The sequence below is a fragment of the Oxyura jamaicensis genome, chromosome 21 (assembly GCF_011077185.1).
Source record: "Oxyura jamaicensis isolate SHBP4307 breed ruddy duck chromosome 21, BPBGC_Ojam_1.0, whole genome shotgun sequence".
In the NCBI taxonomy this organism is placed as follows: Eukaryota; Metazoa; Chordata; class Aves; order Anseriformes; family Anatidae; genus Oxyura; species Oxyura jamaicensis.
Genome location: NC_048913.1, coordinates 3,334,992 through 3,350,424, shown reverse-complemented (window position 1 = coordinate 3,350,424; position 15,433 = coordinate 3,334,992). Strand labels below are relative to the sequence as shown.

At 45.2% G+C, this 15,433-nt stretch overlaps 1 long non-coding RNA gene across 2 annotated transcripts in view; it reads left to right on the top strand.

The window, feature by feature from the left end:
* The window catches only part of LOC118177298, a 39,404-nt gene extending 23,971 nt beyond the window's left edge, over positions 1 to 15,433 (top strand). For both annotated transcript variants that reach the window (XR_004755747.1, XR_004755748.1), the window contains exons 2-4: positions 3,827 to 4,051; positions 4,740 to 7,634; positions 10,154 to 15,433. This is a non-coding gene — a long non-coding RNA (uncharacterized LOC118177298). The remainder of the gene's footprint in view (positions 1 to 3,826; positions 4,052 to 4,739; positions 7,635 to 10,153) is intronic.

Sequence of the window (15,433 nt, the reverse complement as noted above, 5' to 3'; positions counted from 1 at the left end):
CCTTATTTTTTTTTGTTTGGTCTTCTGTCAGATGTTTCAGGGTTTAATTTTCCTGCACCTTTAGAAGACTAGAAGATTACAATGTTTGCTATGAGCATACTTCTGTGGCATTTGCTCATGCTACCTGCTTTACTAACTTGGCAACTAATGAAAATGTAGATTAAAAACTGACTATGTATCTTCACCTGGCCTGTGAACTGATTGATCCTATTCCACGTGCCTGCTTTTTGCCTTTTTTTTTTTTTTTTTTCCTGGATAGGGAATTTCTAGAGTTTCAGTACCATTACAGTATTAATAATAATATGTTTTGGAGCCCATTGCTGTCCCTGGATGTGTGCCTGCTCTGATCTAATTAAGACAGAAGGGAAAATGCACTCAATGGATGCACTTGTATTCTGGGAAATATGATAATGTTTATAAGAAATGACAAGAACTATTAACCTTAAATACTCCGCTTTTGTGAACAGACCTTTCATTACGTGTAGAAATAAAAAGTTGCCCTGAACAGTGAGACTACTGGCATAGTTTATTTAATTGATACTTGCATGGGCTGAACTCTAAGTACAGAGTAAAAGCCTACAGGCTATGAAACACCAGCTTCAACCAGAGGCTGATGTTTGCACATGTTCGTGCACTGGCGGTGGTTTGGGTGTAATGTGCGAACGAAATGGCAGGAAACAAAGACGGTCTTGAATCAAGTCCTCTTGCAAGCAAGGGCAGGACTGACCATGAAGGGTTTGGGAGCAGTTTTGGTGAGTGGTTCACAAGAAAGACAACATTAATGAAATTAATCCCTTCCCTTTTTTATTTTTTTCCCTCCAGGAAATAGTAATCTAAACACTTGTGTTTAGAGGGTTTTGCATCTCTGTGTTCTGGCTTGCTCCCTGTGGAGTATCTACGGGATCACTAGATAATGGGGAGTTTCCAAGCAGCGCTTGCTACCTCTCTGTTAGCCATAGGCTGACTTTGGTTGCTCTTACTATAAAAGATTTCCCCCCCAAAAAAACTTTTCAGGATGGAAATGTCTTGTCCACTGCTGTACTTACTGGTATAAGGATACTAAAGACAAGGCAATGAGTCTAGCTGTTTCTGAAGGCTTGATGGGGTTCTGTAACTAGACCAGGTAGCAAAGCTGGTCCCGTGTAGTCGTGTGCCTGCTGCAGCTTGTCAGGAAAATGAGAGGCTGCATCGATAACCCTGGCTTCTCAAGTGGTTCTTGTAAGAAAAGATCACCTCTGAGCAAGCAGAAGGATAAGGAAGGTTGTTTATACCTCAGTCAATGAGAATCAAAATGAGGTGGAAGTGGTAATTATTTGACAGGTGGAAAAAAAAGATGCGTTATGACTGATTGCTTCAGTTCTGCTCTTCTATTGACCCATGCAGCTAGTGTCCAGAACATCCTGTTTCAACATGTTGGCATCACTTGGGGTTATACCACTGCCTACTTTCTGTCTATATTTTTTTTCTGTTGTTTTTACACGAGAATGCTGATGGCTTAAGAACCACTTTATTTACCTCTTTTATTGGCAGAAGCTGCTGTGATATATGTTTGCGTGGGGCAGGCTGTGAATTTAATGGTCGCCCCATCTGCTTGCTTTAAAAGAAAGGGGAAAAAAAAGATTAAACCCCATCTGACAGCTGATGTAAGGCTCAGCCCTTCTCCCCTCCTCCTCTCCCTCCCCAGTAATCACGTTATTCACTGGGATGGAAAAAAGAGTCGGTGTTAATTTCCTCCATTCCCACACCTTGCAACCCAGCACAAGTCGCTGCCATTTCTCGTCCTTCAGAGACCAATTATTGCAGGTGAAGTCAGGCACAGGAGCAGTGTTGCTAGGAGTGGGAAATGGGGACTGGGGCTTTACACAACTTTTTGGGCCCAACAAGATGCAGAAAACTGTACGGGTCATGGGAAGCCTTGTAGAATGGAAACCTGGGGGCAATTTGAAAATAGCATGTATGGTGGCCACTGGGAAACATCCTGAGTCAGGTCTCATGTATGGGATTTCCATCCTGAGTCAGGTTCCATGTATATCAAGTCCTGTAGATGTAAATCTGGAAGGACTGTGAGGGGTGATGTGTGGATGGAGTGCTGAGATGCCCCCCATATTCTCGGATACTGCTTTGAGGAGGGATGCTGCAAAGGAGTTGTGCAGCACCAAGGTCCTCTATGCTTTATTCCTGTGGGCGTTCAGTATTCTTTTGTGTCCGTAATGCGAAACCTGTCCGAATCCAACCTGTCATTGGAATAATAAAAGGTGTGCTTAAATACATGCATCAACCTCAGTGTGTTTAGACTTCAACTGGCACAAGAAGACGTGATTAAGCAGTGATGGAGTGGCTTGTATTCTTTTCATGCCTCTGCCCCTTCTGTTCCCTCTGACTTAGAGAGAAAAATGAGCTATGTACAGTTTAAAAATGTCCAAAAAAGCAAAAACAGCTACCATGGAGAAAGAGATACAGGATGTCACTGTATCTTTCCTGCTTCTTTATTTGTCTGGTTTTGTCTCTCTTCTTTCAGCTTAGATTGTGTGGGCACAGCTCCCACCGTCTGTAAACACATTTTGGGTTTTGCTCGTGTGTCTGTATCACAACTTCTTCCTTGAGAAACAGCCCCCTTTGCAGCTTTGTTCCTGTAATTACAGTGCAGCACAGGATAGACTGGGAGAGAAGAGCCGTAATTAGGATTTTTTTTTTCAAAAAAACATTTCCTGTGCTGACTACTGATCTCCTGCCAGTCCTGCACTGCTGTCTCTTGAATAATACCTGCCTCCTTTCTGAATGTAATGCCACTGATGAGGCCAGCTGTCACAAAGACACAGTTTGTCTCCTTTCTGCTCTGTGGAAAGCTTCTTTTTTTCCGTTTTTCCCCTGCCCCTTTCCCCAATGGTGTTGTCAAATGAAGCTCACTGTAAAATGACAGTGCTCCATGCTGCTGTAGCATTTTTCATCTCAAGCTTTCAAGTTCCCTGCAAACAATCATATGAACTAGCTTGTTTTTAATTTTTATTCATTTTATGGGTGGGCAGACTCATTTTTCTTAGATTTAAATTAGGGCTACGGATAATTTTGTCACTTTTATTTTTTCTTTAGCTACAGCTTTGGAGACTTTTGATGCATTTCTTTTTCTAAACAGCTACCACTTGGAGGAGGTTGGTGTAGAGAAATGTGATGTTTAGACCTTTTGGAGTGTCCCAGTGCTAAAGAGATGTGGCAGCACTACTTACCAGGAGATACTCCTTCCAGAAGGGATTTTCCGTGTTGGCAGACAGACAATCATTCTAGTTCCTGCAGCAATTTCCACGACAGTAGAGAAGGCTTCCAGTGGAGTCTAGAACCAAGGCTACTATGTAGGTCTAAAGACAGCTCCTCTTCCAAATAGCCACGTTCCAGATTCCTGGAATGACAAGTCCAAGTCACAACAAGAAAAGTAGGTCAAGTTTTCCTAAAGTGCACTGTCTTTGGGGCAAGCTGACATTTGAGGTTTATAGAACTGATACACCATTTCCCTTACAATAATAAATTGTTTTAATGGGTAAGAAAAATCAGCACTGGTCTCCTGTTGCACAGCTTTTGCTAAATGCATCTCTAGTACTGAACGTGCAATTTGTAAAATTAACTAGACCTCCAGCTTGTTGGAGCTTAATTTTAGATTCTTATTGCTCTGATTAACCTAACATAAAAAAATAATCCTTGTTATTTATTTTAATACACACTTTGGGTCTAGCCATACGTAGACCGCCAGGTCAGACAGCGCCTTTATCTCTGTGATTCCTTGTACCAAGTGTTTGATTTTTCTCATACCAGATATATATATATATTTTTCCAGGAAGATACCAACCAAGAAACTGGCGTTGCCCATTGCTTTCCAGGAAGACCAGGAGGATTTGTGCTCTCTATCTGGACAGATTCCCGAGCTATCAGGAGGGGAGGTGTGCGGAGACCAGCCAGGAGCGCAGTGTGCCCAGCTCCACGTGCCTCCCACCGGCAGCTCTCGCCTGCCCAGGCACGCATGGAGCACGCCGTGCTGCTTGAGAGTGTACGAAACCACCAGGTATGTGCTCAGGACAAATCTCCTGGTATCCCAGGTGCTTTTTGGCTACACCAGAAGCCGTACTTAAGGAATTACTGCCTAGTCTGGACGGTAAATACCATCTTCACCATGGCAGCATGCATTTCTCAAACGTCTGCAGAGATGTAGCTGCAACCTCCTCTTTGCTGATACTTTCCCTAGGTCTGATCAAGTTCTAGATGACTCAAATGACCGGAGAAATTATGGGATATGAAGTCTCAGTGGGTAGAGACCCTACAGTTAGGTACAAGCACATATTCCCCACTTGGAGCAGGAAAGAGAACCATCGCTTCTGAGGCATAGAATTTGATTAGACACAAAGAAACCTTTTTTTCTAACCAACTTCACCATTTAACACTCAAGTAAGACCCTGTAGAAGGGTCACTGTGCATCGGTGTCCTATTGCTGAGTCACCTGCGGTATTTTTTCCTTTATAATTTCCCAGGATCTACCAGGTTGGGCTGGTTAGTTTGTGTTTTTATTGTCCTATTATTTGGCATTCAAATGCATGCAGTCAGTGAAGCGCTGGTTGGTATCCTCATTTGAATTATCCATGCAAAGTTGATCTCTGGTTTTCAAATGCCAGTTTGCTCAGATGTTGGCCGCTTATTCCAGAAGTTGGCATGGATCTGCAGCGCTGGGGAAGCTGTACCAGGTGCTTTTTTCTTAGGCATCATTCCCTCTTCACGCGGGGAGATGAAGCAGGAGGAGCTGCTCACCACGTATAAATGTCTGTAGAGCAAGAACTGCTATTAGTGTGTCAGTTTTTGAAGTCTTGCTTTAATCAGTGTGCTTTTGTAAGGGCCTCAGAAACTGCTCATACTCTTGGCATCTTCTGTTTTCCCTGCATAGCATGTTTATATCTACAATTGTGGTTTTCTTTCTAGTCCTTTTTTTTTTTTTTTTAATCATCCCTCTGAGGACAACCCTTGATACTTCTTGCCCTGATGATGCACTCATCATCTTAAAGCTGTGTAAAACAGATCTAAAAGGCACCGTATCAGGTCGTGTGTTTGTCCCGTTGGGTAGCTGCCTTGCTAACGCTGCTCGAAGTCAGCAGGCAGGTCGGTGTCAAAGATAAATTAATAAGATAATTGACCACACATTCAAATTTTTTGGAGTCATTCCACATTTTAGAGTAGGCATTTGATCAGATCTGCTATTGTAGTTTGCATTATGTGTTTTACTCTTCCTAATGCTACTCTTCATGCATCTAAGTCTGATCAGCTTACTAGACACCAATGTAAATTGCTTGAGTTGGGTGAATTTACTTCAGTTCTGCCTGACAAATCAGACTGAGAGTGGTATTCTCGCTATTTTTAAAATATCTGGGATAGGTAGAAATAACTGGCAGCCCTTCAGTGTGTCTCCTTAAAATTTCTCTTTGCTGCCATCTCTTCCCTCCAACACCTAACAAAGCACCATGTTCAGGTCATCTTTCAGCCCCTTCTTCTCTCAGGTATGTGACTGTTCTGTTTGCTGTCTGTGAAATGGTTTGAGCTCATCTAGGGAAGCCAAAGTATTTTTATCACAACTGTAGATGTCTGAATTCCAGCAAGGGTCTCAGTACTTTCCAGTACACTTGCAAAAAAAAAAAAAAGGGAGGGATGGGATGGCAGGAAGGAAGCTCCATCACGGCCACCTTCCTTTTGTATCTGCTCACACCACCCTATGGTCACTCAGGCCCTGGCACCAACCTTTCAAACTGCTCCCATCTGCTACTGCAAGCGATGTGAGTGCTTGCAGGCACCGTGGTGTGCTTGCATACCTGCTACCTGTCCTGTCCCATGCCTGGGGGATGCATCCAGCGAGCAGTGTTCCTCTCTTGCTGTATTCCAAACTCAGCTGGATTTACCTAAGCCTGCTGTATCTGCTGACACAGGTACGGTTGCCGGCAATGTGGACAGCGGCAGGTAGACAGGTGCAAGTATCGCAGATTAGGAAAGCCGCTTTAAATTTAATAGCCGAACAGTTGGTTAGAGTTGAAACAATCCCAACGGAAATAATCCTCCTGCATGTAAACCAAGTCTACAAAGGAAAATGCGATGTCGCTGCCGGCGGCCCCGATAAGGCAGGGCGATGCTGAGGATTTCTGGCCGAGCGCTGGTTTGCCATGGAGGCTGCACGTCTGCAGCCATGGCTGGGTCTGTCCCCTGAGCCCTGCTGAGGGGAGACCTCCGCCCGTGCCAGCAGCAAAGCCAAGACGCCGAGAACTTTTATTCCCTGGAGCTGCTGAGAACCCAAGGTGCTTTGCATTTCATAAGAGCAAGGGTGTTAATTGCTGGATGCGTGCATGTGTCTCTCCTGTCAGCAAGGGTCAGCTGCCCGTACCGTGGGCTTGTGCACCTACAGGCATCCGATGCTCTGCTATCACCCCCTGAAAATGAAAAAATAAAAGCAGAGCTCGAAGCTTAGCTAGCTGTGGTTGGGGTGCCCCAGTTTGCTGGCATGAGGTAATGCTGACACCTTGTCATTTGCATGCATGTTCTACTTTATGAGGTGGTAATGAGGCTTTGTACAGGCCTGGTGTCTCCTCTGCAGTTGTGTGTTTACCATCACCCACATCCTTGCTGCTTGTGATTTGAATGAGTAATCCCTGATGTTTGTTTCCAAGCAGGTGGCTCTGGCACACCCTGACTCCTGCATTCAAATACAAGAGAAAGGTGCAGGAAGGGGTGCCATGACCTCATTTCATGGGGCAGGACGGGGCCATCGCTCCACCAGGTAAAGGCACAAGTGGCACCACGTGAGCATGTCTCTGGTTGCTGTAGATGGAAGGGATGCATGCAACTGAAAAGATGGATTGCTATGGGGCAAGCAGGTGCTCCCTAACCTTCATTTTCACATTAAAGACAGGTTCAGACTGAAACTCACAGCATCAGATTCTTGACAAACTGTTGGAAGTTCAGCCACCTGCCACAAAACAGCATCTGGGCTTGATGTTCCCAAATATTCACACCGTAAAACCTCTGCCTGTGTCACACAAATACTAAAGCTATGTGGCAATGTCTGGCTGGAGCTGCGTGCGACCTTTGGACCAATTCGGGCCCAAACTCTGCTGAGTCTCCCAAGCACACGAGTAGGTGACTGTGTGCTGTGAAGCTGAGCCGAGCTGCCCTGAGCAGGAGCAGGGCTGTGGGATGCTCCCAGGTCTAACAGACGCACGTTCCTCCGAGCAAAAGGCTGCTCAGAGTACAGCGACCCATGGCTGACCCTTCCAGACATTGTCTCTGTGCTGCATATTCATAGACTAATGTTGTTTAGAGATTGGCAAAGCTCATTAAGTAACCTAATTTTTACAGATGCTTTTGGGCTGCTGCGGGTGGTACTAGTCAGTTGTTTTTTTTTTATGAATCGCTGTGTTACATCCTCCCATTCCTGCCATGAAGCCTCCATTTCAAAGGCCAGGCTCTCTGTGCTGCTCCGGGGGTTCCCTGTCTGCCTGGGAGAGGTGGCGACTCGGCAGCTTTTTGTCTGCTCTTTCAGCTGAGAAAATGGATGTGGACCTGCCACGGACACGCGCTGGATTTTTCGTGGGGGATGCTGTACCTGAGCCACACGGCAGGTGAGTGCTGCAGCTCCTGGCCCAGCCCGAAGATGAGGAGGGGAGCTGGCGCTGGGAAAATTCTGTCCCAGCTCAGCGAAAGTCTGGAGGCTTGAATTAGGCTGCTCACTGTTTTTACAGATTGGAGGACTTCCGCAAAGCTAACTTAGGTGGAGAGCCTTTCTGCCCCCAGCACGCAACCCCCAGCTCAGCACGGAGGCACCTGTCTTCACCCAAGACTGGTAATCAAATAATCGATGTGCATATTCAGCCCAACCCAGAGCAATAATTTGCACAAAATAAAACAGCAGCATGGCATGTCCAGTAAGGTAAAGCAGGTTGTTTGTTTCTTTTTTCCTAATTCTGAAGCGTTTCTTAGCAGTCAGTGCTAAATGCAGCTGATCTTTGCTGTTCAAAACAGGAGGTTAATCAGGGTGTTAGATCTGTTTTTGCTACATGGCGGTCTGTTGCTTTAAACAACAGGCCGTTGTATCAGACTCGTGTGAAAAAAAATACCAGGAAACAAGATTTTTAAAGCTGCTCTTGAAGGTGGTGTGTTTGCTCAGCACCGCATGGATTTGTATGTCAGAGGCGATGGCTGCATGCAGTAAGCCAGAAATCAGAGCAGTTTTTATTTCTTTTGCCTCATCATTTTATCATTGGTAAAAATTCAGAGCTTTGAAATTATTTTAGTTGCTTCTACATTGCAAGCAGAGAAAGGTATGTGTCTGCCAGGTAATGCAACTGGTTTCTGCCTCTTCTAGCTGCGGCGCTGGAAAATAAACGGCCGGCCAGGCAGGCACGGCCAGCAGTGCTTGCAGGCGTGTGCTTTCTGTGGAGCACAGCCACCCCGTGCAAAAGCAGCTCAACCAAAATATTTGCCTTTCTGGCAACACAGAGCAGCAGCTTTGAGATCATCCTTAAGGACTTGATCTGTCATTTTTTTCCTCCCAGTTTGCTTCTAAATATTTACGAGAAGAAAATACATCAGGAAGTGCCGATTTCCAATTGCAGTTGTCTGTGTTGTGGGTGTGAACCAAGGCTTAACTGTATCCAGGACATTTGCTTATCCAGGACTATCTGAATTGGGAAAAGAGCTCCGAATCAAGCTTGACAGATCTTTTAAGTACCCATTGCAGTTGTTCCAACAGTATGCTTATAGCTCAGTAGAGCTTTTGATGGTGAGATATGGCCTGTCTGAGTATTTGTCCTACCCCAGTTTCCAAACCAACAGGCTATCAACATCAGCAAAAAATGAATGGAAGGAGTATAAAAGCTCAAGTTGCTCATATATATGTGTGTGTGTGTGTAATTATGGTCATATATCAATATCAGAATGGGCAGGTGACCTCCTCTGTGCACTCTGCTGCTTTTGTTGCGATAGAACCGAACTAATACAGGAAAGATGGATGTGAGGTGGGCAATGTCTTATGGATAACCTTGGAAGGAGAAAAACACCACGTGCTAAGGAAATATGAATAACTGTAGACAAAATGGGTTATTTGTGTGAGCAGATTGAACAAAGGTGGGACTGTCAGTGGAGCACAGTGCACCGGAATATATTTTCCATCCTAGGGAAAGGAGGTGAGCGAGGCTGAAATCAAGTCTCAGTGTGGATATGCTGCATCAGCCCTGTTTCTCCAAATGGTGTCTCTTCCTCTAAGAAGGAACAAGCTTTGAAAGTTTCATGGTGCAATATCTAGGAAAACAACGCAATCCCAGAGGCAGAAGTGGTCATCTGCCAGGGTGCTGCGCTTTCAGAACTACCTTGCTCCAAACTTCGGGGAGAGAGCTGCTGTGTGTGGTCCTAGGAAGGCTCAACAAGGCTTTTAATGTGGGAATATTAAAAAAAAAAAAAAAAAAAAAAAAAAAAAAAAAAAAAAAGGCTATGAAGGATTAAGCAATGCCATGGCTGCGTACCAAAGTTAAGTTTACTGGGACGAAAGCGGCCAGCCCGAGTTGTACCAAAGTTGGCTAACCCAGCTGGCCTAAAGGTGCTTTCCTGAAGTTGATGGCAAAATTCTTGCTGTCCTCAACGCGAGCGGGTTTGAGTGTAATCATATAGCCAACGCGGTCTGAAGTAAGCAAGCTTTCAGATGGGTGGATTTCTTTCACCGATCTAAACAATGTATTGCTTTTTAGGGTCTTTTATGGTATGTCCTGGGTCTTGTAAGTTTTCTCTGAGTTGTAAGGTTCTGTTCCCTCTGCTTGGTGTGTGCCTGCTCTTGCTATAATCTGGAGCTTGCATGCTCTGGGGAGTGAAAATTATGCCCATTGTTCTAGATTTTGTGGGTATTTGTGCTGCAATTCACTGACTTGATCTGCAGCAAACCTGTTTTTAACTGCAGATCTCATGTGGAAGATTGTTCAAAAGGCAAGGTGTGTCTCCCTGATTAGCTGAGTTGAAGTCACCTGACCCTGAACAAATAGTTCCTGACCCGAATTTTATGTTAACTTTATTTACTTAATATAGAAACGTTAAAATTGGACTGCAGCGAACTGTGCCTTTAACCATTTCCTTTCTTTCATGTCATTTATAGGTTTATGGAGGACCTAACTTAAGGATCATCGTGAAGCTTGGCATTGTGCTATGGATTTGATGATTTTTCTGCTGGGTCGTTTTTCCTCCGTGGCTTCATCAGCTTGCCAGGTGCAGGGTTTCGAGAAAGCAGGTAGATGCAAAGCTGTTACAACACGCCGTGGAAGTGCGATGGGAGGGAGACGCTTACTCACGGAGCCGTGCCGTGGGCTGGTGATTCAGATGCCTGCATGCCATCAGCCCCGCACCACGGGCTGTGCTGGGGAGGCACGAGCAGGAGGAGGGTGCTGCCGCTGCTGGTAGAGCTCACCCCTGGCACGAGGCAGTGGTGAAGTCAGGGCTGTATTTGCACTGTCACGCGATGCAATTAGGAAAGAGCTGCTCCGTTGGTGGCTGCTGTCTGAACCGGCAAGCCGACATCAGAATTGAAACCATCTCTGCGTGGGCAGAGATGTTGACAGTGCCACTCGGTTGCCCAGTAGGTTCCTGATTACAGATTAAGCTGGTCTGAAGGGAAAAGGAATACTGCTTGCCCTAATGAAAAGATACGGTTTGTGGGCGAGGAGAAGAAAACCAGATCATTGTTCAGAGGTTCTTTGCTGGACTGTGTCAGCTGGAAAAGCTTGGCTGCTGCTGCTAAGCCTTGACAGGCATGTGGAGATAAATAGTGTGTAAGCCACTCTTCTTCCTCGTGTGATCTTAGCTAACTGGCTTTTCCCTCAGCCTCCCTTTCTTTACCTATAGCATATGCTATGGCAGTTGAGGAAGTTGGTCAGTCATTCCAGCAAAACAGTGTGGGATTCTCAGCTATTGCCGGTGTTTAGGCTGTGGTACTGGGGTTATGTCTACATGACCTCTTGCAGGTTCAAGACAGCCTTGACCCTGCTAACCCAGCAGCCCTGTTACAGCTCTGTTTCATGGTGACTTGGCCAGCCTGTGGTCTGGTACCAGCCTAACTGCCCTTACCAACAGCTATGCACATCTTCCAGCAGCTCTGAGCACAAGGATGTGGTTCATACCAGCCACCAAAGCACGGTGAGCCCTTAAAATCCAACACCCAGCATGAATCAGGCCCACGCACTAAAGCTGCACGGCTTTGAAAGAAGCAGTGCTTCTGCTCAGCTGTGAGCACGGGCTTTGTGCTCGGGATCGTTCCAGAAACTGATTAACTATCAGAGCTTTTCAAAGCAGCTCAACATCTCACTTGGTTTTAGAATTCCACATTTGAAGAACAAAGGTCTGTATAGAGATGAAGTGCGATGAGGGAGAGAATGTGAAATGAAACTGCATGCAAAGGGCAGAACATTTGTCAGGGCTGCTCTGTAGAGCCATTAGCACGGCCACCAAGCTCCATTTACCTGTCTGGGACACGGGAGCAGTTGCTGGGCCTGTCTGAATGTACTAGAGATTAGCAGGGCAGGAAAACACCTGCTTCCACTTAACTGATCCGAGAGGAAACAAAGGGCAAGAAAAGCTACGGCCTGAGCAACGCAGGATTGGATGAAAGCTAATATGCAGCTTCAGATTGGCAGTTGGCAGCCATAACCCTCAATTTAAAGCAGCTGAGAGCCCCAGCTCTTTAGATCTGAAATCTTGCTGCTATGAAGATGAAAGACTTTGTTTTCCCTCCTTTTTTTTTTTTTTTTTTTTTTTTCCCTTTTTTTCTTTTTCTTTTCATTCAACTGTGGCCAAATGGGGAGTAGGCAGATGGGAGTCCAGGCAAACCCAGGTGCTGAGTTGCTGCACTTGATAATAGGCAGCGAGGAGTGGCAGGCAACCCTGCCAGAAGGAAAGGCAGAAATGTTCAGATCCTTGTGCAGGAGCTCAGGGAACCCCTTCAGTTTCCCTGGGGGGAAGATGAGGTTGATTGGGACTCACTGATGAGTACAGTATAGGCTTCAGTGTAGATGTGGGATTGACATTCTGGTGGTAAAGAAGGGAATCTGGGGCTTCTCATTGACTTTGTGTTTTGCTGCTTGGCGTCTCTGCAAGGAAGGCTTTGAGGAAGGCTTTTTAGGTTGGATTCTCAAAAATAATTTATTGAATCAAAGAGCATTGAAAAAGCGAGCAAAAAGGCTAGACAGTCCTTATTTGAGGCTCAGCTCCATGGCCTGGCTCTGTGAGCTGCGTTTCATTCACAACACGGGCTCAGCATCGTTTGAAGTATGCTGTCATTAGGCTCGTGTTTTAACTCTGTTTGCTTTGATTGCAGCAGGAATGCTTCTGCTGGCTGCTAACAAACTGGTTATACCAGGGATACCCACCACAACGCCGCAGACCAGGCCCCTTGAAGGCTGCTGTGCAGTGATTAAAGGAATGGCCCCTGGCCTCTCCTGGGGCTCTCTTCAGTGCCAGGTTCAAGGGTTTTTATGGGTGTGCAAGGGAGGGTACCTTACCTTTCCCTTGTTCACCAGCGTGTGCCCTATGGAAGCGTAATTTAAGTCTGGCAAATTGAATGGTTGGCTCCAAGTTAGCATGTTTGCAAAAAGGGAAAAACAGAAGGCAAGGTTTCTAAGATTATAAAACTTTCTTTCCCTGTTCAAATAAGCATGTGTTAGCCTGACTTGCCTGCCTACCACTTCGGTCATCTTCAGAGCAGTAAAGAAACAGTGAAACGTACCCATGACCTTACACAGCACCACTGGCAAAACGTGTTTTAGCTGCAGAGTGTTTGATTGCATGCAAGCTGTCCCTCCAGGTTGTTGTACCTCTCCGAAGGCTGCAAAGAGCAGTACGCTTCTCCCCTCCTCCTTTGCTTGCTTAACTTGTTAAGACATGGAAGGTTACTCCTGCTATGACTCCTATTCCTGACCTGACAGGTGGTGCCTTGCACTGAACTTTGCTCTCACAAACGCAGTTGGGTTTCACGTATCAGCCTCCACTTTAGTGGGCTCGCCCATCTGCACAGAATTTGGTAATTCTAGCAAGGTGTGCTGCTGCAGCCGTCCCTGGTGCGGGGCTGGGGAGCGCTGCTGAGCGCTTGCTGCACAAACAAACAGGGGTTGGGGATGCCACGCGTTTAATCTCACGCCTGTAGCTCTGTACGTTGTGCAATGAGCTGCTGAGCGCAGGTACGAAGATGAAAGAGGTGGAGGTGATGCAGGAAGCGATACTGCTGTCTGCAGCCCGCAGATGAAAGGAGTGAGCACCTTTATGGATCTGCCCCAGTGTGACCCCTCGGTGCAGAGCTGTGCTAGGAACAAAAGAGCTGTAATATTGGATCAGAAGTCCAACGTGCTTGGCAGCCTGGTTTCCAGAACTACATAATATGAACTTACTGGAAAAAAAAAAAAAAAAGATAAAAAAGTGCTAAGAGGAATGGCTGTGAGATAGTTTGGTGAAAGGAAATGTTTATTTTTGACACAAGAAATGCTACGTTTGAACTGTGTGGCAAGGAGCATTTGCCTCGTTTCTTTCTTTATCCCATCTAAAACTGTGGGCGTGCCCCTATAGCCAGGGTTAGTGTGTTTTCATCTATCTGAGCATTTGCTTCCTACCAAAATTTTGGTGTCAGTGACATCCTGTGGTGTAGAGTTACATTAATTGGGATGGTTTTGGGGGGCAAGATACCTGTGTGCTTCAGTTTATCTGCATTTACCTGAGGAGGAATTATTAATGTGAGGATTTGGTTTGCTGCCAAGTGCTCGTGGCCCAGATGTAGCCCATTTGTTCTGATAACAACAGAAATGGACGTTGCAGTAGTAGGTGTAACAAGTTGCATGTTAATCTTGTTAAATATGAAAATTAGGTAATAAGGTTTTCTCTGGTGTACTTCATGAAGATTTATAAAGTACAGAGCCAACATCTTCAGCATCCTAACAGTGTGCCAGGAATTAAATTTTATTTCAAGGATAGTTTATATCTCTAGTTACAAATAAATAAATAAAATGGGCAAGTGTTTGTCCAGTCTAGTGGTGTTACGTTGTGTGCTGGGTTTTGCTGCTGTGATAGGGTCAAGCTTATAAGAGCAGGAGGAAGCATTTGCATCCCTGGAGCACAAAGAAGGGGTTTTTGTATGTATGGACTGCAGACGTGGGGAAAATGCTATTTGCACAAGCTCCAAATTAGTTAATTTATCTGTGTAGCAGTTTTGGACCTGCATTTGAATCTCTCAGAGTCTGACATGGGGTACATGCTGCTGAGCTAGTTTTCTGGCCAATGGAATGATGGAAATCTCTCAGCAGCTTGCTTTCAAAGATCATAAAGCCCTTGAGAAGCCTCACCTCAGCATACAGGGGAAAAGACTCGTTTACTATTGCTGCATTAGAAGAGAATATGAGAGGCTCAACAAGCCAGATTGTTATATAGCACCAGCAGGTCCTGTATGGCTTAGTCCTCTGCTGCATTATACGTATGCCACAAAATGTTGCTTCTGCTTAATGTTATAAATCATTTATTGAGGACTTGTGCACTTCTGAGTCCAGCTGATACAGGACTATTTCTGATCTAAACAGGCTGTTAACTTTTGAAGAATATAAGTGAAAATTGTTTTTAATTTCACAGTCTTATGTGGCAACATCGTCCACTGGCTGTCAGTGGTTTTACTGGCTGAAATAGGAAGGTAAGGGAAATCAGAGCAGTGGGCTGGAATGTAATAGCTTGGATGTTCTGGCTCTACAACAGATTTTTCTGTATGATTTCAAGCAAGTCACTTCAGTTTTCCTAATCTCTCTGGTTCAATTCCTCCGATATAAAACAACATTCTTTACAGATATCTTGAACATCACGACTTTTGTAAGGTGTGCAGACAGTGCAGATGGGCTGAAAGATATCCAAGACACTAAGCCCAGACTCGTTCCACAGACAGATCAGTGGTCAGTTGCGTTACCATATGTGAGGTTTTCAAGGGGAATCTTTTAGAGATGTCAAAGAATTTTGTAAACCAAATTAGCATAACTCTCTCATTACAGATGCTGGGTAAGTCTCCCTGATTTGAAGCTTCTCCTATGTTTGCAACAAGGTACAACAGCGACGTACAGATTGGACTGAGATGACAGAGACGTGTTTAGCGTTACCATCAAGCAAGTATGTCATATGTAAATAGTCTTCGTTTGCAAACAAATGGCCCTTGTGTACTAACCAAGGCCAGAGTGCAGTTTATTGCAGATAATAAGTAATTTCTTGTTGTGATAACAGAGAGGTTCATTTGCAGTCATTTCTCGTCTTTTTCTGTGGAAAGATATGGTTGCCTTATTCCATCACAAAACTCAGTTCTCTGTGTTGCCTGTCAAGGCCAGCTAGAAGCCAGCTATAGGTGAAACAGTTCAGAAAAAAACAGCTG